Source organism: Micropterus salmoides, unplaced genomic scaffold (genome assembly GCF_014851395.1).
Source record: "Micropterus salmoides isolate LMB-PRFRI ecotype aquatic unplaced genomic scaffold, ASM1485139v1 Ms_hic_scaffold_3754, whole genome shotgun sequence".
NCBI lineage: Eukaryota > Metazoa > Chordata > Actinopteri > Centrarchiformes > Centrarchidae > Micropterus > Micropterus salmoides.
The window spans coordinates 1,650-29,020 of NW_024043100.1; the positions used below are offsets into that span (position 1 = coordinate 1,650).

Genomic DNA, 27,371 nt, shown 5'->3' on the forward strand with positions numbered 1-27,371 from the left:
GTTACAATCTCACTGTGGTTCTTGTAAGTGTGCACGTTTTACTTTTTAATAATAAAAAGACAAATATCATTCCTGCCTGTCCGTGTGTGTGTGTGAGCTCTCATATGTACGTCTTTGTGGACCAGTTTGAGTTTAGGCCTTAAAGTGAAGATATTTGATGTAGGACATTTTTTTTTAGAAAGCGAGGACGTTTTGTATGTTTGAACCCTGCAATTCCTTGAACACCCGAAATATGTAGGATATCATTGATTGTTGGTTGTTTTTTTACCGCTCATCTTTTGTTTAATACAGTTTTGTGTTCTTTATCTGACCCTTTTGAGTGATTCTTTTGTTTCTTCTGTCATTAATACTTGTACTTATGTAAGTAGTTTGACATCGTGAGTTGAAGAAGCAGGTCTGTGAGTTTTAAAAATAACCAGTTTTTCTTCAGTTCAGAGATTTTTCCTTGTGTGTTTGGATGATAAACACGTAACTTTAACTACTGACAGGCACACACTGTGTGACCTGGTTGGAGTTCTGCCAATCCCATCATGCACCTGAACATGCGCACACTTAATCTGTCCTATTAGTGAGCCGCCGTTTGTTTCAGGATTCCTGATGGGAGTAACGCACGCCTCCATCTAATACTGTCTGTTGTATATGTCAGCTGTTTCTCGTTTGTTTGCCGTCTTTTTCTTCTTATTTTCAGATATTTTTGTATTTGGAAAACTGCATTGACGAGCTGAAACCAGCCGCTGTGATGTTCGACTTCCTTTGGCCTCTTCTTTGGGTTGATTCTGTTGCCTGGAGGTAAATTCAATGTGAATTCATGGTTTCCTCATTGTTCTAATCTTTGCTATTTTTGCAGTTTTCCTCAATGTGCCAAGAAAAAGACAAAAACACAACTTCTATAAGATGAATACTGGAATCTGTTCTTATTTCAGTATAAACTTTTATTTCGAATATAAATAATGATGACCATAAAACAACTGAAAGTGGTCATTGACTGTCAATAATTTTGCTAACTTAAAGGATCCATTTTTAAGTTTTCACTGTAAAGACATTCATTTTCAGCTGTGTGAAAGCAAAAGAATTTTAAATTGAAACAAGAAATAAAAGATGAAAAGCCTGAAGACAAAATGGACGTGTGAACAAAGCATCCAAGTAAGAGAAGAAATGGACTGAAGGACAAATACTAAGGAAAGACAAGAGAAACCAAAGAATATTAACAGAAGGAGAAATAGTCCATGAGGAGAGAAGAAACAAAGAAAGGAGGAGTGAGCGAGGCATGAGGCTGGTGTTACACTCTTCTTCATCTGGACAATAAACTCTGCAGCAAGTAGGTTCAAAACACACACATATCTAAACCAGACACAAATATTTACCAAAGAACATGTAAAGTGTAAAATCAGAAACATCTGCACAGTTTGGAGGGAGGTGTCAAAAACCAAGACACAAGAGAAAAGATGCTAATGTTTTCATGTCCAGCTGATTGGCTTACGGTCTACAGTAAGTAATCCTGTTAGTTGCAGAGTTAGCATGCCATTAGCTAAGTGTATTATTCTGTCACTTAAGCCTCAGTCTCTGTTTGCATGATATCATGACCTGTTGGCTTTAGCTTCAGTCTGTTAGCATGATGTCATGACCTGTTAGCATCAAGTCATGACCTGTTGGCTTTAGCTTCAGTCTGTTAGCATGATGTCATGACCTGTTAGCATCATGTCATAACCTGTTGGCTTTAGCTTCAGTCTGTTAGCATGATGTCATGACCTGTTAGCATGATGTCATGACCTGTTGGCTTTAGCTTCAGTCTGTTAGCATGATGTCATGACCTGTTAGCATAATTTCATAACCTGTTGGCTTTAGCTTCAGTCTGTTAGCATGATGTCATGACCTGTTAGCATGATGTCATGACCTGTTGGCTTTAGCTTCAGTCTGTTAGCATGATGTCATGACCTGTTAGCATGATGTCATGACCTGTTGGCTTTAGCTTCAGTCTGTTAGCATGATGTTATGACTGTTGGCTTTAGCTTCAGTCTGTTAGCATGATGTCATGACCTGTTAGCATGATGTTATGACTGCTGGCTTTAGCCTCAGTCTGTTAGCATCATGTCATGACCTGTTAGCATCATTTCATGACCTGTTGGCTTTAGCTTCAGTCTGTTAGCATCATGTCATGACCTGTTAGCATCATTTCATGACCTGTTGGCTTTAGCTTCAGTCTGTTAGCATAATGTCATGACCTGTTAGCATGATGTCATGACTTGTTGGCTTTAGCTTCAGTCTGTTAGCATGATGTCATAACCTGCTATCTCATGACCTGTTAGCTGTAGCTTCAGTCTGTTAGCATCATGTCATGACCTGTTAGCATGATGTTATGACTGTTGGCTTTAGCCTCTGTCTGTTAGCATGATGTCATGACCTGTTAGCATCATGTCATGACTTGTTGGCTTTAGCCTCAGTCTGTTAACATGATGTCATGACAGTTGGATTTAGCCTCGGTCTGTTAGCATTATGTCATGACACCTGGCTTTAGCCTCAGTCTGTTAGCATGATGTTGTGACCTGTTAACTTTAGCTTCAGTCTGTTAGAATGATGTCATGACAGTTGGCTTTAGCCTCAGTCTGTTAGCATGACGTCATGACCTGTTAGCATGACGTCATGACTGTTGGCTTTAGCCTCAGTCTGTTAGCATGATGTCATGACTTGTTAGCTTTAACCTCAATCTGTGAGCATTTTAGCTTCAGTCTGTTAGAATAACATCATGACCTGTTTGCATGACATCATGACCTGTTAGCATGACGATATGATCTGTTAGCATGATGTCATGACTGTTGGCTTTAGCCTCAGTCTGTTAGCATGATGTCATGACTTGTTAGCAGGATGTCATGACTGTTGGTTTTAGCTTCAGTCTGTTAGCATGATATCATATAATATATACATATGTAAAACAAGTAAACTGAAAACATAAAAGCTAGCTAGAGACAGTTTTCAACCAATTAATGGCACTAGCTACAGTGAGGTACAAGGTGTTTATTTGTCATTATACTTCCTGTTCTGCTGTTCTCAGGTATCAATTAGCAGCCAGCAGGCCGCTAACCTGATTGGATTAGCCCTGAAACCTGTCTCTGACCCGGGCCAACACCATGTGTTCAGGCCACCTGTCCCACTGAGAGGCCATTAAGTATTTTGACAGATGATCTGATCAACTGAACGTATAAAATGTTTACAGCACGACAAGAACTTTATCCAACCACTAGTCATCAAAACAAACTGTCCACAGACCACAGACTGTGCATAAAGATGGAAAGTATCCGGAATACGAGCACTGCCATATTGCTCTGATGACCCAAAGTCACGGTATCGAGGTCCCGCCCATACACCCGGGTGACTCAATCGCGAGCAGGGCTTAGCTGTCAATCATGATATGAAACCTCCTTTTTAAGCAACAAATACTGTCGCAAATAAAAGTATGTTTACCCTTTGGAATTACCTGGATTACTGCAGTAAAAAATCCACAAAAGAAACTTTTACATGTTTTGTTTTTTTAATGTCTTAAACCTTTTTACATTTTTACATTTTAAAACACAAAAGTTTGTACATTGTCCTGAACACTCAAAGAAGGTGTGTTTTCTTCTGCTGAAGTAAACTTTCTTTATATACTTTGGAATTAATTTTTTTCGTGGATGATCGCAGCCCTTCCAAACCATGATGCCCCTCCACCATACCTCACAGTTGGGATGAGGTTTTGATGTTTGTGTGCTGTGCCTTTTTCCTCCACACATAGGGTTATTTGTTCCTTCCAAACAACTCAACTTTGGTTTCATCTGTCCACAGAATATTTTGCTAGTAGTGCTATGGAACATCCTGGCGCTCTTTTGCAAACTTCAGACAGGCAACAGTGTTTTTTGGACAGCAGTGTCCATCCATGAACTCCATTCTCGTTTAGTGTTTTACGTATTGTAAAGTCGTCCACCGGGATGTTAGCATGTTCCACAGATCTCTGTAAGGCTTCCGCTGACACTCTAGGATTCTTCTTAACCTCATTGAGTATTCTGCACTGTGCAGTCATCTTGGCAAGGAGAGCAACAATAGTGCTGAACTTTCTCCATTTATAGATGATTTGTCTTACTGTGGACTGATGAACATCCGGCTTCATGCAAGTAAACAATTCTCAATCTTAGGTCTTCTGAGAGCTCTTTTGTTCGAGGCATGGTTCACATCAGGAAATACTTAATGAGGATAGCTAAATCAAAATTGGTGCGTGTTTTTTAGAGGGCAGCTCTAACCAACACCTCCAATCTCGTCATATTGATTGGATTCCAGGTTAGCTAACTCCAATTAGCTTTAGGAGAAGTCATTAGCCTAGGGCTTTTCCCAACCTGCACTGTGATTGTTGCACGATGTGTTGAAGAAAAACATGAAAGAAAAAACATTTATAACCAATTATGCAGAAATCCAAGTAATTCCAAAGGGTTCACAAACTTTTTCTTGCAACTGTAAATAATTAAAACCAAACTTACTGGAAAAGTTAACACTTGACCAAACATGAATGTGATAAGAACAAAGAAACCAGTTTGGGTCATCCGCTAACATGGAGAGGGCGGGGTTTATGACTACAGCCAGCCAGCAGGGGGCGATCCAGATGTTTTGGCTTCACTTCTGGGGCGCTGTCATCTCATCCATTTAATACACAGCTGTGGCTTTTTAAAATAACGTAAAGTCTTGTTTACGTAAATCTGTTCATTTTCACTTCCCTTCCGCTACCAATCAGTTTGCAGACGAGGCGGTCTTCATAACCATGGACGGTAACCGTGGCGTGATGGAGAACGGCGACTGCGAGATGGCGCGGCACACCAGTGACATCACCTTCAGCACGAACATAAGCCCCGCCACAAGCCTGACGAGGAAACACCTGATGTGGCAAAACGCCGTTAGAAACATCATCGACCAGCACAACCTGTACTCGCTCAGGCTCGCCGGAGGCCTGGAGAGAGGCAGACACCGCATCACCGTCACAGACGCCTACATCGCCGACATCAACAGGTAGTGACGTCATCATCAGGTAGACACAGTGATGTCATCAACCGGTAGAAAGACAGTTGGCTTGCTATCAATTTGATAATTTAAATCTGAAAAGAAATATGAGTCAACTTTTTTGAGTGAGCTTTTTTCCCTCTGTGTCGCCTTGCAGGCAGATCCGCTCTAAGGCGTCTCGCGGAGCGCTCTGGCAGAAGCGGCGCTCGTCAGCCGCTCGTATCCACCCGTCGACGCCGAGGATCACCGCGGCACACAGACAAAAAACGACTCGCTCGGAGACGCCGACTTCTTTGTGTCGTGGGGGTCGTCAGTGCGAGGAGTCTTCATTCCCGCACTGCAACACACATTCAAGTAAAGACACTCAAACTGTAACACACAATAAAGTGAGTGTTGTGAGGGGCAGGCGAGAGTTAGAAACCCACCAGGTGTTCTGGGTCTGCTTCCACGAGCCCGTCCTCTGCTTACTTTCGCTTATTCAGGTCTCCGGACTTGGAGCAGGTCTACCAGCAGTTCTCGTCCGGTCAGAGAAGAACCTCGCTGGTCGTCACCAACGTGATTGACATCCTGACCAGACTCCTCATCTCGCTGCTAGCGTGGCCGCCGGGCTGGTGGGGCGTGGCCTCTGTTTGGCTGGCCGGCCTGTCGGTTGTCCTGTGGGCGGGGATCTGTGTGCTGGCGCTCATCAGGAGGGAGGTGATATCATCGCCACAGTGCCTGAGGTATGCTGGGAAATGTAGTCAGTGATGAAACGGGTGTTTTAAAATCCGTCCAGACCTTCAGGTTTGAGTCACATTTTAAGAGGTTTTTGTCTCTGTGTCACAGTTACACAGGTTTTTGTCTTTGTGTCTCAGGTAATTGTCTCTCTGTGTCTCAGGTACCTGTCTGTCTCTCTCTGTGTCTCAGGTACCTGTCTGTCTCTCTTTGTGTCTCAGGTACCTGTCTGTCTCTCTGTGTCTCAGGTACCTGTCTGTCTGTGTGTCTCAGGTAGCTGTCTGTCTCTCTCTGTGTCTCAGGTACCTGTCTCTCTGTGTCTCAGGTACCTGTCTCTCTGTGTCTCGGGTACCTGTCTGTCTTTGTGTCTCAGGTACCTGTCTGTCTCTTTTTGTGTCTCAGGTACCTGTCTGTCTCTTTTTGTGTCTCAGGTACCTGTCTGTCTCTCTCTGTGTCTTGGGTACCTGTCTGTCTGTGTGTCTCAGGTACCTGTCTGTTTGTGTCTCAGGTACCTGTCTCTCTCTGTGTCTCAGGTACCTGTCTGTGTGTGTCTCAGGTACCTGTCTGTTTCTCTCTGTGACTCAGGTTCCTGTCTGTTTCTCTCTGTGTCTCAGGTTCCTGTCTGTTTCTCTCTGTGTCTCAGGTTCCTGTCTGTCTCTCTCTGTGTCTCAGGTACCTGTCTGTCTGTGTGTCTGTCTGTGTGTCTCAGGTACCTGTCTGTCTCTCTCTGTGTCTCAGGTACCTGTCTGTCTGTGTGTCTGTCTGTGTGACTCAGGTACCTGTCTGTCTCTCTCTGTGTCTCAGGTACCTGTCTGTGTCTCTCTGTGTCTCAGGTTCCTGTCTGTCTGTGTGTCTCAGGTACCTGTCTGTCTCTCTCTGTGTCTCAGGTACCTGTCTGTCTGTGTGTCTGCCTGTGTGTCTCAGGTACCTGTCTGTCTCTCTCTGTGTCTCAGGTACCTGTCTGTGTGTGTCTCAGGTACCTGTCTGTTTCTCTCTGTGACTCAGGTTCCTGTCTGTCTCTCTTTGTGTCTCAGGTACCTGTCTGTCTCTGTGTCTCAGGTACCTGTCTGTCTGTGTGTCTCAGGTACCTGTCTGTCTGTCTCTGTGTCTCAGGTGTCTGTCTCTGTGTCTCAGGTGTCTGTCTGTCTGTGTGTCTCAGGTACCTGTCTGTCTCTCTCTGTGTGTCTCAGGTACCTGTCTGTGTCTCAGGTACCTGTCTGTCTGTGTGTCTCAGGTACCTGTCTGTCTGTGTGTCTCAGGTACCTGTCTGTCTCTGTTTGTGTCTCAGGTACCTGTCTGTCTGTGTCTCAGGTACCTGTCTGTCTGTGTCTCAGGTACCTGTCTGTCTGTGTGTCGCAGGTACCTGTCTGTCTCTGTCTGTGTCAGGTACCTGTCTGTCTGTGTCTCGGGTACCTGTCTGTCTGTGTGTCTCAGGTACCTGTCTGTCTGTGTGTCGCAGGTACCTGTCTGTCTGTGTCTCAGGTACCTGTGTGTCTGTGTGTCGCAGGTACCTGTCTGTCTCTGTCTGTGTCTCAGGTACCTGTCTGTCTCTGTCTGTGTCTCACAGGTACCTGTCTCTTTTTGTGTCTCAGGTACCTGTCTGTCTCTTTTTGTGTCTCAGGTACCTGTCTGTCTCTCTCTGTGTCTCAGGTACCTGTCTGTCTCTCACTGTGTCTTGGGTACCTGTCTGTCTGTGTGTCTCAGGTACCTGTCTCTCTCTGTGTCTTGTGTACCTGTCTCTCTATGTCTCAGGTACCTGTCTCTCTGTGTCTCGGGTACCTGTCTGTCTTTGTGTCTCAGGTACCTGTCTGTCTCTTTTTGTGTCTCAGGTACCTGTCTGTCTCTTTTTGTGTCTCAGGTACCTGTCTGTCTCTCTCTGTGTCTTGGGTACCTGTCTGTCTGTGTGTCTCAGGTACCTGTCTGTTTGTGTCTCAGGTACCTGTCTCTCTCTGTGTCTCAGGTACCTGTCTGTGTGTGTCTCAGGTTCCTGTCTGTTTCTCTCTGTGTCTCAGGTTCCTGTCTGTTTCTCTCTGTGTCTCAGGTTCCTGTCTGTCTCTCTCTGTGTCTCAGGTACCTGTCTGTCTGTGTGTCTGTCTGTGTGTCTCAGGTACCTGTCTGTCTCTCTCTGTGTCTCAGGTACCTGTCTGTCTGTGTGTCTGTCTGTGTGTCTCAGGTACCTGTCTGTCTCTCTCTGTGTCTCAGGTACCTGTCTGTGTCTCAGGTACCTGTCTGTCTCTGTGTCTCAGGTACCTGTCTGTCTCTGTGTCTCAGGTACCTGTCTGTCTCTCTCTGTGTCTCAGGTACCTGTCTGTCTGTGTGTCTCAGGTACCTGTCTGTCTCTGTCTGTGTGTCTCAGGTACCTGTCTGTCTGTGTGTCCCAGGTACCTTTCTGTCTGTGTCCCAGGTACCTTTCTGTCTGTGTCGCAGGTACCTGTCTGTCTGTGTGTCTCAGGTACCTGTCTGTCTGTGTGTCTCAGGTACCTGTCTGTCTCTGTTTGTGTCTCAGGTACCTGTCTGTCTGTGTCTCAGGTACCTGTCTGTCTGTGTGTCGCAGGTACCTGTCTGTCTCTGTCTGTGTCAGGTACCTGTCTGTCTGTGTGTCTCGGGTACCTGTCTGTCTGTGTGTCTCAGGTACCTGTCTGTCTGTGTGTCGCAGGTACCTGTCTGTCTGTGTGTCGCAGGTACCTGTGTGTCTGTGTGTCGCAGGTACCTGTCTGTCTCTGTCTGTGTCTCAGGTACCTGTCTGTCTCTGTCTGTGTCTCACAGGTACCTGTCTCTTTTTGTGTCTCAGGTACCTGTCTGTCTCTTTTTGTGTCTCAGGTACCTGTCTGTCTGTGTGTCGCAGGTACCTGTCTGTCTCTGTCTGTGTCAGGTACCTGTCTGTCTGTGTCTCGGGTACCTGTCTGTCTGTGTGTCTCAGGTACCTGTCTGTCTGTGTGTCGCAGGTACCTGTCTGTCTGTGTCTCAGGTACCTGTGTGTCTGTGTGTCGCAGGTACCTGTCTGTCTCTGTCTGTGTCTCAGGTACCTGTCTGTCTCTGTCTGTGTCACAGGTACCTGTCTCTTTTTGTGTCTCAGGTACCTGTCTGTCTCTTTTTGTGTCTCAGGTACCTGTCTGTCTCTTTTTGTGTCTCAGGTACCTGTCTGTCTCTCTCTGTGTCTCAGGTACCTGTCTGTCTCTCACTGTGTCTTGGGTACCTGTCTGTCTGTGTGTCTCAGGTACCTGTCTCTCTCTGTGTCTTGTGTACCTGTCTCTCTGTGTCTCAGGTACCTGTCTCTCTGTGTCTCGGGTACCTGTCTGTCTTTGTGTCTCAGGTACCTGTCTGTCTCTTTTTGTGTCTCAGGTACCTGTCTGTCTCTTTTTGTGTCTCAGGTACCTGTCTGTCTCTCTCTGTGTCTTGGGTACCTGTCTGTCTGTGTGTCTCAGGTACCTGTCTGTCTGTGTGTCTCAGGTACCTGTCTCTCTCTGTGTCTCAGGTACCTGTCTGTGTGTGTCTCAGGTTCCTGTCTGTTTCTCTCTGTGTCTCAGGTTCCTGTCTGTTTCTCTCTGTGTCTCAGGTTCCTGTCTGTCTCTCTCTGTGTCTCAGGTACCTGTCTGTCTGTGTGTCTGTCTGTGTGTCTCAGGTACCTGTCTGTCTCTCTCTGTGTCTCAGGTACCTGTCTGTCTGTGTGTCTGTCTGTGTGTCTCAGGTACCTGTCTGTCTCTCTCTGTGTCTCAGGTACCTGTCTGTGTCTCAGGTACCTGTCTGTCTCTGTGTCTCAGGTACCTGTCTGTCTCTGTGTCTCAGGTACCTGTCTGTCTCTCTCTGTGTCTCAGGTACCTGTCTGTGTCTCAGGTACCTGTCTGTCTGTGTGTCTCAGGTACCTGTCTGTCTCTGTCTGTGTGTCTCAGGTACCTGTCTGTCTGTGTGTCCCAGGTACCTTTCTGTCTGTGTCCCAGGTACCTTTCTGTCTGTGTCGCAGGTACCTGTCTGTCTGTGTGTCTCAGGTACCTGTCTGTCTGTGTGTCTCAGGTACCTGTCTGTCTCTGTTTGTGTCTCAGGTACCTGTCTGTCTGTGTCTCAGGTACCTGTCTGTCTGTGTGTCGCAGGTACCTGTCTGTCTCTGTCTGTGTCAGGTACCTGTCTGTCTGTGTGTCTCGGGTACCTGTCTGTCTGTGTGTCTCGGGTACCTGTCTGTCTGTGTGTCGCAGGTACCTGTCTGTCTGTGTGTCGCAGGTACCTGTGTGTCTGTGTGTCGCAGGTACCTGTCTGTCTCTGTCTGTGTCTCAGGTACCTGTCTGTCTCTGTCTGTGTCTCACAGGTACCTGTCTTTTTTTGTGTCTCAGGTACCTGTCTGTCTCTTTTTGTGTCTCAGGTACCTGTCTGTCTCTCTCTGTGTCTTGGGTACCTGTCTGTCTGTGTGTCTCAGGTACCTGTCTGTTTGTGTCTCAGGTACCTGTCTCTCTCTGTGTCTCAGGTACCTGTCTCTCTCTCTCTGTGTCTCAGGTACCTGTCTGTTTCTCTCTGTGACTCAGGTTCCTGTCTGTTTCTCTCTGTGTCTCAGGTTCCTGTCTGTCTCTCTCTGTGTCTCAGGTACCTGTCTGTCTGTGTGTCTGTCTGTGTGTCTCAGGTACCTGTCTGTCTCTCTCTGTGTCTCAGGTACCTGTCTGTCTGTGTGTCTGTCTGTGTGTCTCAGGTACCTGTCTGTCTCTCTCTGTGTCTCAGGTACCTGTCTGTGTCTCTCTGTGTCTCAGGTTCCTGTCTGTTTCTCTCTGTGTCTCAGGTTCCTTTCTGTCTCTCTCTATGTCTCAGGTACCTGTCTGTCTGTGTGTCTCAGGTACCTGTCTGTCTCTCTCTGTGTCTCAGGTACCTGTCTGTCTCTGTCTGTGTCAGGTACCTGTCTGTCTGTGTGTCTCGGGTACCTGTCTGTCTGTGTGTCGCAGGTACCTGTCTGTCTCTGTCTGTGTCTCAGGTACCTGTCTGTCTGTGTGTCCCAGGTACCTGTCTGTCTGTGTGTCGCAGGTACCTGTCTGTCTGTGTCGCAGGTACCTGTCTGTCTGTGTGTCTCAGGTACCTGTCTGTCTCTGTCTGTGTCTCAGGTACCTGTCTGTCTGTGTCCCAGGTACCTGTCTGTCTGTGTGTCTCAGGTACCTGTCTGTCTGTGTCTCAGGTACCTGTCTGTGGTGAGCTGGCTCTCCCAGATGCTGCAGGTGTTGGTGGGCGTGTTCAGCTGGGCGGAGAGCGATCACTCCTGGTACGTCTTCTTCTCCCTGTTCTCCACCTACACTCTGCTGTTCCTCCCCTCCTCTGGTCCATCATCGCAGGAGCGACCACCTCCACCCTGCACCTGCTGCTGGACTTCTGCTGTCATTACGGCGACCGCACCTTCATCAGAAAGGTTCTCTTCCAGTCTGTCTACCATCCATCCTCCTTTCCTACGTTTGTTCCTTCTTTCCTTTCCTTTCAGCTAACCCTGTCACAGATCTGATGTGTGTTTCTTACCTGTCCAGGTGTTGTCGAAGGCCTTGTTGTACCTGGCCATGAACATCGCCGGTCTGTTCATTCACTACCTGTCGGACCGGACTCAGAGACAGGCCTTCCTGGAGACCAGACGCTGCATAGAGGGGCGAGTCAGACTGGAGAGAGAGAACAACAGACAGGTAGCTGTTTGATTCTTGGATCTTCTAAACGTTTGTTGTCCTGTTCATCACGCACTTTGTGTCCTCCAGGAGCGTCTGGTGATGTCAATCCTGCCTCGTTTTCTGGTTCTGGAGATGATCTCTGACATGGCCACCATGGACGAGTATCTGCTGCCTCAGCAGTTCCATAAGATCTACATCCACCACTACAAAGACGTCAGGTAAACCCAGCAGACAGCACAGGTTGAGACCAGCTGCTGAATTAATGAAAACTATACAGGACCGAGAACAGAACCCTGAGGAACCCCACAAGTAATTTATTAATGAAAGGATTGTGTTGCTCCGTGTCTATCAGACGTGGAAATAGGCAGCTGTTTGCTAACATGTTAGCCACAACTACTTTATATAATGATAATACGTCAGTGTTGTTTACAGACTGTTTGTCTTCCCCCTTAGTGACACAAACCTTTTAATGCAGCTTTAAGTTTATTTAGGCGGCTCTTTTCTGAGCTAGCAGCTGATGGAAGAAGTACTATTTAGTAGTAATACCACAGTGTAGAAATACTGTGTTTAACTGCATTCAAAATGTTGCTATAGTAGAAGAACAAATATTAGCATTCATATATATTTAATATTAGAGATATTTCATAGGGGGTTAAATTGATGTAACAGGGGAAGGTGTAGCTTGGAGTCACTATCTGACCCTACAAGTGTTTACTGACCTTACAGCTCTGGTTATTTCCCTCATGTAACTGTCCTTGTTAGACTGATAAGGTAGAGAGAGCAGCTCAGGCGTCAGGCGAGCAGATATCTGTGTTCTCTGGGAGTCTGGCAAGGTTGAATCCAACAAGAATGTTTACAGGAACTCCACAGATTAGAGGACAACTCATGGATGGTAATAGATTCCAATATTAGGCTGTTAGCACTGCAGTCTAAACATCACACAGATTTGTTGTTCTAGGTTAAGGCCAGTTAAAGCCGCCCTCCTAACGTTCTTTCTCAAACAGAGAATGGGGGTGTGGTTAATAGTCGGACGTAATCAATTACCATGACAACCAAAAACTGACAGCGAGAGTGTTTTCACTAACGATATGCTGTGTTAAAGTTTAGTACACTTTACTGTCTGGCAGGAGTAGCTATTACTTACCCAGGATAGAAACTGATGTGCGAGTATCAGCTGTTATCAATCACACAGTCGATGGTTCTGTCACGCACAGAACTCCCACTACGTTTTATGGTGCGCTTACTTTACCGCGGGGGGAGGGAGGGTCTATTACTCTGTTACTTGATCTTCTGCATGTAAAGTTGACTTGTTATGAACTTTGTAGAGATTGAAACTAACGAGTTATTTCTGTTTATGTAGGCTGTAAGAAACACAACACTGTATGTACATCAAACTGCTTATATCACACTGACAATAATGATATTTTCATCAGCTTTAGCTGTAGATGTTGTGTCCCTATATTACCAAGCGTACCACACAGCTCACAGGCTGTCTGCTGGGCCACGTTATGAAGTCCTCACCTTTACGTGTTGTGTCCTGAAGAACAGGGTATTTACAGACAGCCTCATTTGGCTGACATTAAAATTAACACGTTATGCTGTTGCAGTCATATATATAGTGCACAGATGCAGAGTGCATTACTGGTTAAACATCTCTTACATAAAACTATTGATGTAGTTCTACTGTATATGTATAAATTGATGAAGAAAGATTGGAACTTTTTAAAACGTGTGGATGCACCAAACGGGTAAAAAAAAAACTCAAGAGCAAACCAAAGCTACAATTCTCCAGATTTTATTAATAAACAATGTTTTAAATAACATTTACTGGCTCCATATGAAAATACACACAGACCGTTCTTTTAACTGAGTACAGGGACAAAACAAAACACTTTCTTGCAATGTTGAGAACAACAAAAGTCACACCTCAAGCGTTGGCTGAGTCATATTTCTTTATATATAACCAAAAAATTAATGTTGCAGACTGTATATATGACACGTTTTCTGTCATCTGTCCTCCAACACCCACAGATGCCATAATGAAAATGAACAGCACACTAAACCAAGAGGAAGAAACTAAAAAATAAAATGAAGACCCTCTGTTAGCTAACTTTCTGCAATAACTATGCTAGCTAACTACAGCTGGCTAACTACAACTAGTTAACTTAGCTAACTTAACTAGAAAGACAAACCGACCATCAGACACAGAGAGACATACCTGCTGTAAGTTATTCACAGAAGTCCTGTGTAAATGTACGTATGTATGATAAACGATGGGATTTAGGAACATTTAGGAATGTTAAACTCCTGATTTTAATTACATTATTTTCATTTTCTTCTCACAATTTTCTCTGAATTTTGACTTTTTAATTATATTTTTGACTTTAATCGCAAATATTTTACACTATTTTATCAAAATTCTGACTTTAAAATCAAAATACTGATTTTGTGAATCTAGATTTTAATCACACATTTCTAATTTCTCTCCGTCTCTTTGCAGCATCCTGTTTGCAGACATCATCGGCTTCACTTCTCTGTCGATGATCCTTTCTGCTCAGGAACTCGTTAAAACTCTCAACGAACTCTTTGGTCGCTTCGACAGGCTGGCTGAGGTCATATCACCATGGCAACCACATACGTCACTGAATTACTTTGATCATTATTTACATGTTTGATTTGTACATTTTTTTACCATTTGAGCTTCCAAGGTTTAGTTTTGTTGTTGTTTTAAATTTTTTTAAAATTTTAAATTCCTTAAAGTTTTATTTGATGCGTTAAATTTAAGCTTCTTGTTGTTTTTCTGACATTTTATTTTCATGAGTTTCTTTTTATTTGTATTAACAAACATTAATAGAACATAAAAACTAAACAAAGCTAATTAAATTATTTTCATTTGTAAGTTAATGTATTTATTTTCCTTCCACTTTTTAACTGTTTTATTTTTTTATTTGTGAAACACTTTGAGCTGCATTGTGTGTATGAAAGGTGCCTTATAAATAAAGTTTAATATTGTTATAAACAGTAAAGTAAACGTGAGATACACACCTGTCACTCAGTTAATGTTTGTTAATAATGCCAGTGTGTGTTTGTGTGTGTTTGTGTGTGTAGGAGCATCAGTGTCTGCGTATCAAGATCCTGGGTGACTGTTATTATTGTGTATCTGGAGTCCCAGAGCCTCAGGGAGGACACGCCCGCTGCTGCGTGGAGATGGGCCTCAGTATGATCAACACCATACGGTAAAAACACACACAGGCACACACATCTGCATCACGTGAAGCTTCACCGTGACGCTAACGTGTTTCACTGCTGCAGTTATGTTCGTCGGGAGCTGCAGCAGGAGGTGGACATGAGGATCGGCGTCCACTCCGGTTCGGTTCTTTGTGGAGTTCTGGGAGTTCAGAAGTGGCAGTTTGACATCTGGAGCTGGGACGTCGACATCGCCAACAGTCTGGAGGCTGCAGGAGTGCCGGGGTCAGAAACACACGTTTTTACTGATATAATGCAAACGCTAGTCCATCAGCTGACCTCTGGGTCATGATGAGGTGAGGACACAGAGGAAGAATGTCCTGTCTTTACCAAAATGTCCTCAGAGAGGTCTTAAAACAGTTGTCTTCACTTGACAAAAGTCACATAATTTCCAAAAATATGTTTACAAAAGTCTTCAACTTTACAAGTTACTTGATAAAATTGTCTGCAGTTTACAAAAATATCCTCAGTTTGCAAATATCTTGATTTAAAATCTTCAGTTTTCAAACATTTACTCCATTTATTTAAATTGTTTTCCTGAAATTTTCTTCTCTTTTATAAAATTAATTTAACAAAATCCCTAATAGAAAAGTGTTTTGACTTCACTTTAAAAGGTTCATTTATTGGATAAAAGAAAATCAGTCTCAGCTTAAAACTGTGATGTTTGACAGATGTTAGTTTATAGTTTGTTATTATCAGGACACATCCAACAAACATTTGGCGCCTAATTCCAATGTTTAAACAAGTCTAACAGCTTCTCGACACTGAGGACGTCTTCGGTCATACCTTCGTCTCCTCGTCTCAGGCGCATTCATATCTCGCGGGCCACTCTGGACTGCCTGGACGGGATCTACGAGACGGAGGCGGGGCACGGCCAGGAACGCAACGAGTTTCTACGGAAACACAACATCGACACGTACCTGATCCGCCCGGCGCCACAAGACGAGGTGGAGCCACCGAGAGCGAGACGTCCGAGTTACGACGAGATGACGACCTGGAGCGCCGAGCTGCCGTTCGGAGACATCCTGGGAATGAACTTTGTGAGGACATGTGAAAGAAAAGTAGGAGCTTTCTGGTGGAATAAGGAATGAATTTGACCTTTTCTTGTCCCCTGTGGTGTCCCGTAGATCCTCGCCACCTTCACGAATGGCTCTTTAACACAGCTGCCCAATCAGGTTGCAGCGCAACAGTCGGGATCACGGGAGGTCACAAGAGGATCTGTCAGGCCATGAAGGTCCGGAGCAGCGAGCGAATGAGGAAGGAGCACATCACCACATTCACTCAGGTGTTCAAGGACTCCCACATGGAGGGAAAGGTAATGACCTCACTTCCTGCAGGGGGCGGGGCTGTTTTTGATGCTTAGCGAGCAGTTTGGTGACTCATCGTCCTCTCTTTGTCTCTCAGTACTCCCAAATGAGAGACGAACTCTTCAAGTCCAACATGGTTTGTTCTTTCATCCTGCTGCTGCTGCTGATGGCCGTCCAGGCACTGATCCCCGCCCCACGGTACACCTGTCCATCCACCTGTCCGGCCACCTGTCCATCCACCTGTCCACCGACCTGTCTACCTGTCCACCCACCTGTCCACCCACCTGCCCGCCCACCTGCCCGCCCACCTGTCCATCCACCTGTCCGGCCACCTGTCCACCCACCTGTCTGTCTACCTGCCCGCCCACCTGTCCATCCACCTGTCCGCCCACCTGTCCACCCACCTGTCTGTCTACCTGCCCGCCCACCTGCCCGCCCACCTGCCCGCCCACCTGTCCATCCACCTGTCCGCCCACCTGTCCACCCACCTGTCTGTCTACCTGTCCACCCACCTGTCCACCCACCTGTCCACCTGTCCATCCACCTGTCCGCCCACCTGTCTGTCTACCTGTCCACCTGTCCGCCCACCTGTCTGTCCACCTGTCCGCCCACCTGTCTGTCCACCTGTCCACCTGTCCGCCCACCTGTCTGTCTACCTGTCCGCCCACCTGTCCACCGACCTGTCTACCTGTCCGCCCACCTGTCCACCCACCTGTCCGTCTACCTGCCCGCCCATCTATCTGTCAACCTGTCCACCCACCTGTCTACCTGTCCGTCCACCTGTCCACCCGTCCGCCCACCTGTCCGCCCACCTGTCTGTCTACCTGTCCGCCCACCTGTCTGTCTACCTGTCTGTCTACCTGTCCGCCCACCTGTCTGTCTACCTGTCTGTCTACCTGTCCGCCCACCTGTCTGTCTACCTGTCCGCCCACCTGCCTGTCTACCTGTCTACCTGTACGTCCACTTGTCTGTCTACCTGTATACCTTATACCTATCTGTCTACCTGTCCACCCACCTGTCTACCTGTCCACCCACCTGTCCGCCCACCTGTCCACCCACCTGTCCGCCCACCTGTCTGTCTACCTGTCCGCCCATCTGTCTGTCTACCTGTCTGTCTACCTGTCCGCCCACCTGTCCACCGACCTGTCTACCTGTCCGCCCACCTGTCCGCCCACCTGTCTGTCTACCTGTATACCTTATACCTATCTGTCTACCTGTCCACCCACCTGTCTGTCTACCTGTCCACCCACCTGTCTGTCCACCTGTCCGCCCACCTGTCTGTCCACCTGTCCGCCCACCTGTCTGTCTACCTGTCCGCCCACCTGTCTGTCTACCTGACAGTATAATAAGTGTTTAATAACTGTTGTGTCTACAATACGTAGGTTGTTTTCGATGGTGGCTCAGTTTGTGGTCAGCTGTAGCGTCTACTTCCTGCTCCTGCTGCTGACTCTGGGGGAGGAGTTTAAGCATTGCCCCACCCGCCTTCAGTCTCTCTGTTGCTGGGTTCATGAAACCAAGAGCGCCCGAACCCTGCTCACGCTCACCGCCATCGCCGTCAACTTCGGAGTCGCCTCCTCAGACATCGTGAGTCTGATAAAGTCGTTAGGCTTCTTCTCTGGAGGTCAAGGTGAAAATGTCGACGTTTGGGTTTAAATATTGATGGGTTGCCAGTCAAGATTTTACAAGCAACTCCATTAGAAAGCTTCCCATCAGATTGTCAATAACGTTTCCCAGATTCTCAGCAACCAGAGGTTCCTTTTGGCACTCAAACATTTTAAGTCACCTCACTGGGAAAGTTGCTTTTCAGAGTTGCCCTGTTTATCATCACTTTCGGCAATCTGGCAACATGTATTTTCCAATGAAGGTCAAGGTGAAAATGTTAAAGCATCTTTTGGAAAATGTTACTTTCCACAAACTGCTCCAAAACTTGAAACTTGACAACTGTCGAAGTAACAGCGTTGACACAACACACACTGTAAATGTTGCCCACTCAGATTGGCTAACTGGCTACAAAAACAATTTGCTTTAACGCAACTCTGTCTGTGATGTTGCCCAACAACTTTTCCTTTGGGAAATGTTTGAAGGTTTCTAAAAGACTTATTTCCTTCCCTCCAGCTGTGGTGTGATTCGTCAGAGACTCACATCAACGGCAGTGACTCCAAGTTGGCTCCGCCCACCTCCACCTGGTCCGACATCAACATCTGCACACATCCAGAGGTGAGCGCTAACATGTCAACGCTACATCAATATTTTCTTTGTTCATGATACGTGACTTTGATTATGTGATGATTCATGACCTCCGCGTGTACAGTTCATGGTGCTGAGCGGCGTGGTTGCCATGGCTACCTGCGCGGTGTTCCTCAGGTTGAGCTGCGTGTTGAAGCTCGCTGTCCTCCTGCTGGCCACCGCCCTCTACACCTACCTCATAGAGACACAGGTGCTAACCAATGTTGTCAAACTGCTAGCTTATCCAAAATAATGCTACATTGTATTTATTAGCTGATGATATGCTCGCTACAAACAGCTAGCATATCAAGCATCATGCTACATTGCCTTTGTATTTATTAGCTGATGATATGCTCGCTACAAACAGCTAGCATATCAAGCATCATGCTACATTGCCTTTGTATTTGTTAGCTGATGATATGCTCGCTACAAACAGCTAGCATATCAAACATCATGCTACATTGCCTTTGTATTTGTTAGCTGATGATATGCTCGCTACAAACAGCTAGCATATCAAGCATCATGCTACATTGCCTTTGTATTTGTTAGCTGATGATATGCTCGCTACAAACAGCTAGCATATCAAGCATCATGCTACATTGCCTTTGTATTTATTAGCTGATGATATGCTAGCTACAAACAGCTAGCATATCAAGCATCATGCTACATTGTATTTATTAGCTGATGATATGCTCGCTACAAACAGCTAGCATATGAAACATTGTGCCACCTAGTTAATGTTGTATTCTCTACAAGCAGCTGTGCAGTATTATACTACCGGTTAGTTTTTAATCAACGTTGCTAGTGATAATTAGCAACCTGTAAATACCCTCCCTCTGTAGTTTTAATTAATGTTACCATTGATTTAATTGTTTTATCATTTAGTAAGTCTTACTGTCTTGATATAAATCTTATATGTTCTTTATTTTTCTATGCTCTTGTCTTTACTTTATAGGTTGTGCTGTGTATCATGTCTGTTATGCTATGTTTATTCCCAACTGATGTTGTGTTACCTACAAACAGCTATAGCATAACCAACGTTATGCTATAGCTGTTTATTCCTCATTGATGTTGTGCAAGCTACAAAAACGAGTCACAAACAGTTAGCTTGCGTTACTTGTTCCTTGCTGATGAGAGCTTGGATTATTATTTATTAATTTTCAGCAGAATTACAGGATGATATGATCTTATCATGTTATCAGAATGATTTCTGCTGCTAATATTACCAACCGGTGGCCCATCCAACGTGATACCACCTAATTATTTTTAGCCAGTGTTTTGCTAGCTAGATATACTAGGCCTAAATCTAATTCAGTCAATTTAACTTAAAAGAGGGAGCTCTAGTGTTTGCATGTATCTGATTTTACTTGTTAACAAACCACTTTAAATATATACTTATGTGTGTGATTACAAGGCTAACAATAGGGCAACTATCTTAGAATAATGCATGAACACTCTCAAGTTAGATAAATTTATAGTAGCATTTATAAAATTTAATTGAATCTGTCTGGTGACCAAACACCACTGTGTCTCTCAGGTCTCATAACTTGTGCAAGAAAGGAGTTTGTGTCGTTCTCATGGTGATGTTTGTGGTAGCCGTGCTCTACAACAGCAGACAGGTGAGTTCTACTGGGTTCTGCTGGTTCTGACAGCTCAGTGCTTCTGATGGCTGTTGAGTAAAACTGCTTCTTCGTTGGTAGCTGGAGGCGACGGCGCGGCTGGACTTCCTGTGGCGTCTCCAGGCGAGGAAGGAAGTGGAGGACATGAAGGAGCTGAGGGAGCACAACGAGTGTCTGCTGCTCAACATCCTGCCGGCCCACGTCGCCCATCACTTCCTGGGGAGGGACCGCTACAACGAGGTACCTGCTACCTGTTACCAGGTGTGTCGTGTGAACGTCCAGGTGTTAAGTGTGTGTGTGTGTTTTCAGGAGTTCTACTCCGAGTCGTACGGGCGAGTCGGCGTCCTCTTCGCTTCTCTGCCGGGTTTCTCCGACTTCTACGAGCAGAAGGAGCTTGTTTATCAGCACGTGTGTCTCCGCCTCCTCAACCGCATCATCACCGACTTCGATGAGGTCACACACGCACACACACATTGCTTTCTTTCTGCAATCTTAAAACAATATTTATTTTTTTGCTTTAACATTTTACAGAGTTAATGTAAAACAAACATTTTGTCTGTAAAATGTAAAAAAATCCAGAGTCCAAGTTGACGTATTGAGATGTTTCATTTTGGCCGACCAACGATCCAAAACCCTGAGAGGACAAAACCCTAGAGGAAAAAATCTGTGTATGGTTCGTTCGTTTCATTATTTTGTTTCAAAACCAAATGGGAAAAACCAAAAAGTCGTTTTTTGAATCAAAACGGAAAAACGGATAAACAGAAAACAAAAAAAACAGACAATCGGTTTTTGTTTTTCTGTTTTAAAAACAAAACGGAAAAATTCTGATTTTGATCCGATTATTGTAGCTTTGAATGTTACACTTTATAAACCTGCAGCAGATACACTTGGTGAGGCCGGCGCCTGATGTAATGTAATAAAGATGAGCTTGAACATCAGCATAGGTGGTTTTAGAAAAACAGGAGGTGTTCAGTTTGTAACTCACTAGCAACTGGAACAGGAACAGAAGTTGCCTGAGAATCATCCGGTTTTTAAGATTTCATTAGTATCAAATTAACTCAGTGATAGTTGTCAGTACATCCAATGCTACACAGTAAACATGAGCTGTTATTAGCTAAATCGGCGAGCTGTATATTAACAAATCATACATGGATGAAAAGCTTCGGGTGACTTTCGTTCAGCTTCTCTGTTTCCACCTGACCTTTATTTTCTTTGCGAGATGGAAGATATCAGAAAGTTTTGCGGCGCTGCAGAGAGCCTCCAGCTGCAGGAACACATGGACCAGTGTGTAAAAGTAAGTTTGAAAACCAGTAGGGATGCAACACCAGCCAAAGATAGAACAAAAAAACTTTTTTTGTTTTGTTTTTTCCGATTTAGTTTTCAAATGAAAATAATGAAAGAACGAACCATAACCATGGAAAAACAAAATCTGACTTCTAAAAACTAAATCCGACATCTTGCATAAAACCTGAAATGGAACAAAAGCTAAAGGGTTTGAATATACAACCTATAAGTCCGTAATATATCAGTCGTACTGATCTTCAGACAGGCAGATTACCGAGATATAAAACACAAAGAATGACGTTTCTCAAAATTGTTGCCTTTTGAGGTTTTTGTCAATCGACTTATCAGTTAATCAGTTCGACTCTGATACATGACTGATGTCATCGATGATTACGCTAAAGAAAAGGAAATTTATAAATTCATAAGGAGAAAATTATATTTTATTATTATTATTTTCACTTCATATTTTACTTCTTCTGCTGTATCTAGATAACCAAACTCATCTACTGTTTACGTTACGCGATAACGACTTTACTTTAAATCTAAAAATGACTTTAGATCATTTATTGACAGACAGATTCATCTCACAGAAGTCTGACACAGAATACTTGTGTTTTAGTAAATGAGACTAATAAAGTTTTTCTCTCGCTGTGTGCAGCTGCTGGATGAATGTTACTTCTATGAGGTGGAGAAGATTAAAACCATCGGCAGTTCGTACATGGCAGCTTCTGGTCTCTCTCCAGACAGACAGGTCGGCTGTGTGATGCGTTTTCCAATATGTTTCTTAATATTCGTGGAAGTAATTTAAAAAAATTTTCAGGTTTTAATTAATTAAGTATGAAATAAATTATATTTTTTTACATTTAAAGTTGTTTTTTAATCAATATGAAATTAAATAATAAATATTTAAAGCATTTTGTTTTCTTCAGAGAATTATTAAAATTGTTCTTTTTCATTCAGTCAAGTGTTTTTAAACAAGTTTTGTCATAAAAATAATAAATAATGCATAAAATTGGCGTCACGGTCAGAGAGCTCCTTCCTTCCTGTGCAGGTGCAGGCGATCTGCCTGCTGGACATTTTCAGTCTTTACATCTTCTCTGTCCTTCTTTGCTTCTCCCATGATCCTTCACTGCTTCTTCTCCACGCCGCTTGTGTTCAGGAGTGTGAGGACGGCTGGCATCACCTCAGCGAGCTGGTTCTGTTCGCCCTCGCCATGCAGGAAACACTCACACACATCAACGCCCAATCAGGAAACAGCTTCCAGCTCCGAGTCGGTACGCACGCCGTCACATCAGGGCTCAGAAAAACGCTTCAACTCAGGAAGCAGGACGGCGTAAAGTCATCGTTTAGTTAAACATTTAGCTTTTTTACTAAAATATCATCAAATATACACATAAAACATGGAAACAAAGTAATACTTTTAATCAGTATTCAAGTATTTTGTAAGTATTAGACGTGATATTGAAACTCTTTTTTAAAAACACATTTCTGTCTTATGAACTTATAAAATGATGTCGTGTTAAGTGGCCTCTGACATCCTGTGCAGGTATCGCTCACGGCCCGGTGATCGCAGGTGTGATCGGAGCCACCAAACCTCAGTACGACATCTGGGGAACGGCGGTGAACATGGCGAGCAGGATGGAGAGCACCGGCGTCAGCGGGAGGATCCAGGTGAGCACATCTGTCTGCAGGAGTGTTTGTAAGTTTATACTTAATGTTTATAACCCCCCCCCCCCCCCCCCCCGGTTTAGGTCCCAGAATCCACCAGCTGTATCCTGGTGGAGCGAGGCTTCCTACGGCAGCTCAGAGGGAACATTTACATCAAAGGCATCAGTGAACGCCACGGAAAGGTGAGACAGTGTTCTGTAAACAGGTGCTGGGGTCATAACAACTGAGTTACAACACTGTCACAAACTGAATGAACACCATGTGTTGGTTGGAGACTGAACTACGTCGTGTTATCATGTCTGAGAGTCTGAAGAGGCAACAGCAACGTGTCGTGTTTTTACAAGAGCAGGGCTGCAGATAACCATTATTCTCATAGTTAATCTGAGGATGGTTTTCTCGATTAATCTTTCAGTTCTTTGGTCTATAAAATGTCAGAAAATGGTGAATGTTTCCCAAAGAGAACGTCCTCAAAGATATTCAGTTTACTGCCGTAGACGAGGAAAGAAACCAGAAAATATTCACATTTAAGAAGCTGGAATCAGAGAATTTAGCCAGAGCTGATTGATTGATTATCAAGATAGTTGGCGATTAATTTCACAGTTGACAACTAGTCAGTTAATCGTTGCAGCTCTATAGAAAGCCTAAGTCCAGACGAGAGGTAGCTCATTTAACAGTTTTCACACAAGGTCAAACTGCAACTTTCTGACGGACAAAATTATCTTTTAAATTGACAAACATCATGTGATCAAAAACAAGATGTCTCTCGCCGTTGACCACCGTACGTACATTTTCTAAAGGGTCCCGTGGACAGGAAGCGAGTGACTTCTGCAGGACCAACAAACCATGACAGGTTCCTTTTTCCGACGTCCCCACATCTTTCACTGAGCTAAAAGTTAACTCGCCTTGAATTAAAGCAGTGGGGTGGTTCTTATAAAAAACTAAATACGACCAGACTTCATGCTTGAGATTGGCTGAAAACTCCCTCGCCTTCCTTCACTGACCCAAAACAAACAGAACCATGTGATGCTGCGTCTGGAAGAACACGGCTTTAAAACAGGAGTTTCATCATTAAACCGGTAACAGTTTCATCCCTGCTGAGAACTTTGGATGGAGGTTGTTTGGTATGTAAAGGCTGATATGTACAAACACAGTAGTCGTTGATGAGGATGGTGTTTAAATCTTAATTATTCATCAATTCTAACAGTTATCAGTAAGAAAGTCACAGCAGCCGTCTATAAAGAATTACACACAATTTAACATGTAAATTGTCCCAGTTGCTTTAACGCAGTACAACTCAAAGGTGCCTTTAAACATCAGCACATTTATAACTTGCAGGTAATATTAAGAAGACAAACCAGCGCTGAAAGTCTGTAACAACGTTTTTGTTTTGTTCAGGTTCGAACGTTTTCATGAGCAGTCGCGAGAACCTTCCAGTTTCATGGAGCGTGGCGGTGGGCGGGGCTTCGGTCTGAACAGGAACACTCTGGGAGCTGTGGTCTACAGTCTGGTTCAGGCCAGGAAGAGAGAGAAGCTGATAGAGGAGAACGGAGGCTTTCACCTGGTGGAGGCTTCGTAGGAGGATCAGTGACGTGAGTTAACATCAGGACGCCAACCAGGAGAGGAACTAACGGTGCTCCAAACGTCTTCTTCTGACATCGAATTCAACGCGTTCTGTTTCAGGGGACGACGGTTTCGCTGTCGATCTGAAGATTTTTTGACTTTGTTTCTCTTTTGTGAAGTTTTTTTCTTTTTTTATAAATGTACATTTGGATTCACAAAAACCTTTTAAAATCTAGAAGAGCAGCTGAAAAACCAACAGAAATGTCTTTTCCACGCTACAAATGCATCGACCACGGAGAGTTTTCGATTCATTTTCTTGCGCTCGATTAATCGACTAATCGTTGCAGCTCTAACTAATATTATTGTTTTTAAACAGTTACCTGTTTAAACTATTTATATAATCGATTAATCGTTTTAGGTATTTTTTAAGCAAAAATGTGGGAAATTGCTTGTTTAATCCTCTTAAATTTGAGGATTTGCTTCTATTCTTTGTCATTTATGACAGTAAATGAAGAGTCTTTGGGTTTGGACTGTTAGTTGGACAAAAGAAGCAATTTGAAGACGTCACTTTGGCCTCTGGAAAACTGTAATTTCTTGACATTTTACAGACTAAACGATGAGTCGATTAATCGTGAAAACAGTCGGCAGATTAGTCGATAATGAAATAATCGTTAGTTGCAGCCTTAATATTTGTGTTGTTCATTAATGGTGATAAATGATGTGAACGTCCCGCGAGGTGCAGACAACTCAGCACAACACCGGTGAAGCTGATGGTGTCTCTTCCTCGTCTGCCAACACACCCGCTGAAGCGCACCGACGCCCCCTTCTTTAAAGGTTAGGATTCATTCTCGCTCTTTAAAAAGATTTATTAAAAGCTTCTTTCTTTCCACATTTTATTTACAGCTGGATGTGTTGAATTGTATATTATAATAGGCTACGTTAACTTATTGGGAGCCAACTGGTAGTTCTGTGTAAAATGAGACGCACCCCCACATCGCCAAAATGATATGACCCTACTTTCATAACGCCGCTACAAAGATTCGACTGTTGAATCAGGCTCCGCCCATCGAAGCACAGAATCGGCCCTACAGATGTCCCTTTTATAATGTAAAACAATTTAAATCATTTTGACCTCGTCTGGATTCACAATCAAACATCAGCAGACGGTGGAGGCTTCCTGTTGAGAACGACTCGTACAAACTGTGATGGAAACTTAAAGAAGAACAACATTAAAAACAAGAACCTGAGCAGCTGGCGCTGCAGCCAAACTTGTTTCATCTTTTGTCAGATTTCAGTTGTTTCTGAGACATTAAAGAACTTTTTACGTTTGGATTCAGACAATCCATGTGAAATAAATGTTTACTGTCGCTGTGGTTTGTTTCGTGGTTTAAACTGACAAATGTTTTCTGTATGAAATCAATGTAACATTAGAAATGATTAAAGTGAAATGGTCCTTTACGCTCCTGAGTTTCTGTAAAGCTTGTTTTACTTTGTCTTTTACGTCCACTTCAAACAGCTGTCAACAGCTTCGAAGTCCTCAAGTTGAGATTTCCCAGCAGCACACGAACGCACCCCAGCCGAGAAAACTCCCTGAACGTTCTCGTTTGGTTACGACAGCGTTACGTTCAAATGTTTCTGTGCGTTATTTAGTGTCAAACTTTCAGTCCCTAAAATATTGATTTCAAAATTATGAAAACTTTATTGTTCAACAATCTTAAAAAATTCTGAAACTCATAATTAATTAATAATATTCATCTGTAAACTACGAAACATCATCAACTTCTATGTTCCCTTTTTGTTCCCTTTGGTTCTGAGAAGTTTCCAAAATAAGCGTCTAGCAAAGTGGAAATTTAAATACGATTAAAGGACAATAAATGGTTAATATGTTATTTTAAATGTTCTAGTAAACTTTTGCAGGATTTTTAGAAAGAAGTTTAGAACATTATACACTTAGAAAATTATAATAGAAACTTTCTATGATTTAAAGATGTTTAGTTTCAGGTTATCAGCAAAGTCCATCTCTAACCAGACTCATTCAGAATCTAGAAGATTAAATCACACAGAGTGACTAAAGCATGTTCAGGTGATTTAAAGCGTTTCGCGCTTCAGATCAGCTGCTCACTGTGTGACTAATGATGAACTCTATCAGGTCGTCAGCTGGTAGTTTTATGTTCTCACAGTTTCATGGTTTGGCTCCTGACGATTCACACCTTAAACAGAAATTAACTCGACCTTTGAAGGAAAAACTAAAATGTCCGTTTTGCTGACGGTCCTTAAAATGTGTCTTTGGTCAATGTCATAGATAAAGTGATGACTCGATAGTCGTGCGTGAAGAAATCCATGCGAGGAGAAAACTCTCTTCCCACGCTAACAGGAAATAGATTCTGCCAATTAACCACAAAAAGACAGAAATCTGCTGTTTTATTACAGTTGTCGTCAGATTTGAGCCTTGAAATCTTCTGTTTGGTGCAGCTCTGCTCTCATTGGCTACACTTCTGTCTCCTCTCTGAGCGCCCGCCGCTTTAGGGTGGACAAAAATTTTTCTTACGTACTCGGAGTTATTTAAAAGCAGTCTCTGCTTGTTCCCCTGTAAAACTGTTGAACACCAGATATATTTACTAACCGCAGAGCGTGCTGGACTTTAACCGTCTGTCCCGTTGGCGCGAGCGTGGCATCTCAGGAACGCCTCGAGGGAACTTCTTCTAAATTCTAACAAACGTCCACTTGGACTCAAAACCATGAAGATTAAATTTGGTGGTCGAAGGTCAGCGGTGAACTTAAGATAAGTTTTTAGTTGTAATGTAGCTCTCGAGTTTGATCAGAAGTCTGGAGTGAGGAGAAATCTGTTAGGAGAAGACTCAAATATCTGCAGCCGGGCCCTCGGCCCCAAACAAGGCCTCAAGTCTTTGCTAGCAGTTAAATTGTTCATAATTGACCCGTACAAACAGAAAAAATTGGTAAATCTGTTCAAGTGTATCATAATAAAAAGAGCTGTGGCCCCTGAGGGGCCCACTGAACGGCTCAGTGTACAACTGTTTGTACTTTACCTGAGTATTTTCTTTGTGCCATTTCGACTTCGCTGCCACATCTCAGAGGGAAAAACTGTGCTC

The 27,371-nt window shown here is 44.0% G+C and overlaps 1 pseudogene; it reads left to right on the forward strand.

Moving 5' to 3' along the window:
• The first annotated feature begins 4,417 nt into the window (after positions 1 to 4,417).
• On the forward strand, positions 4,418 to 24,501 carry LOC119884888 (annotated as a pseudogene).
• The last annotated feature ends 2,870 nt before the right edge of the window (positions 24,502 to 27,371 follow it).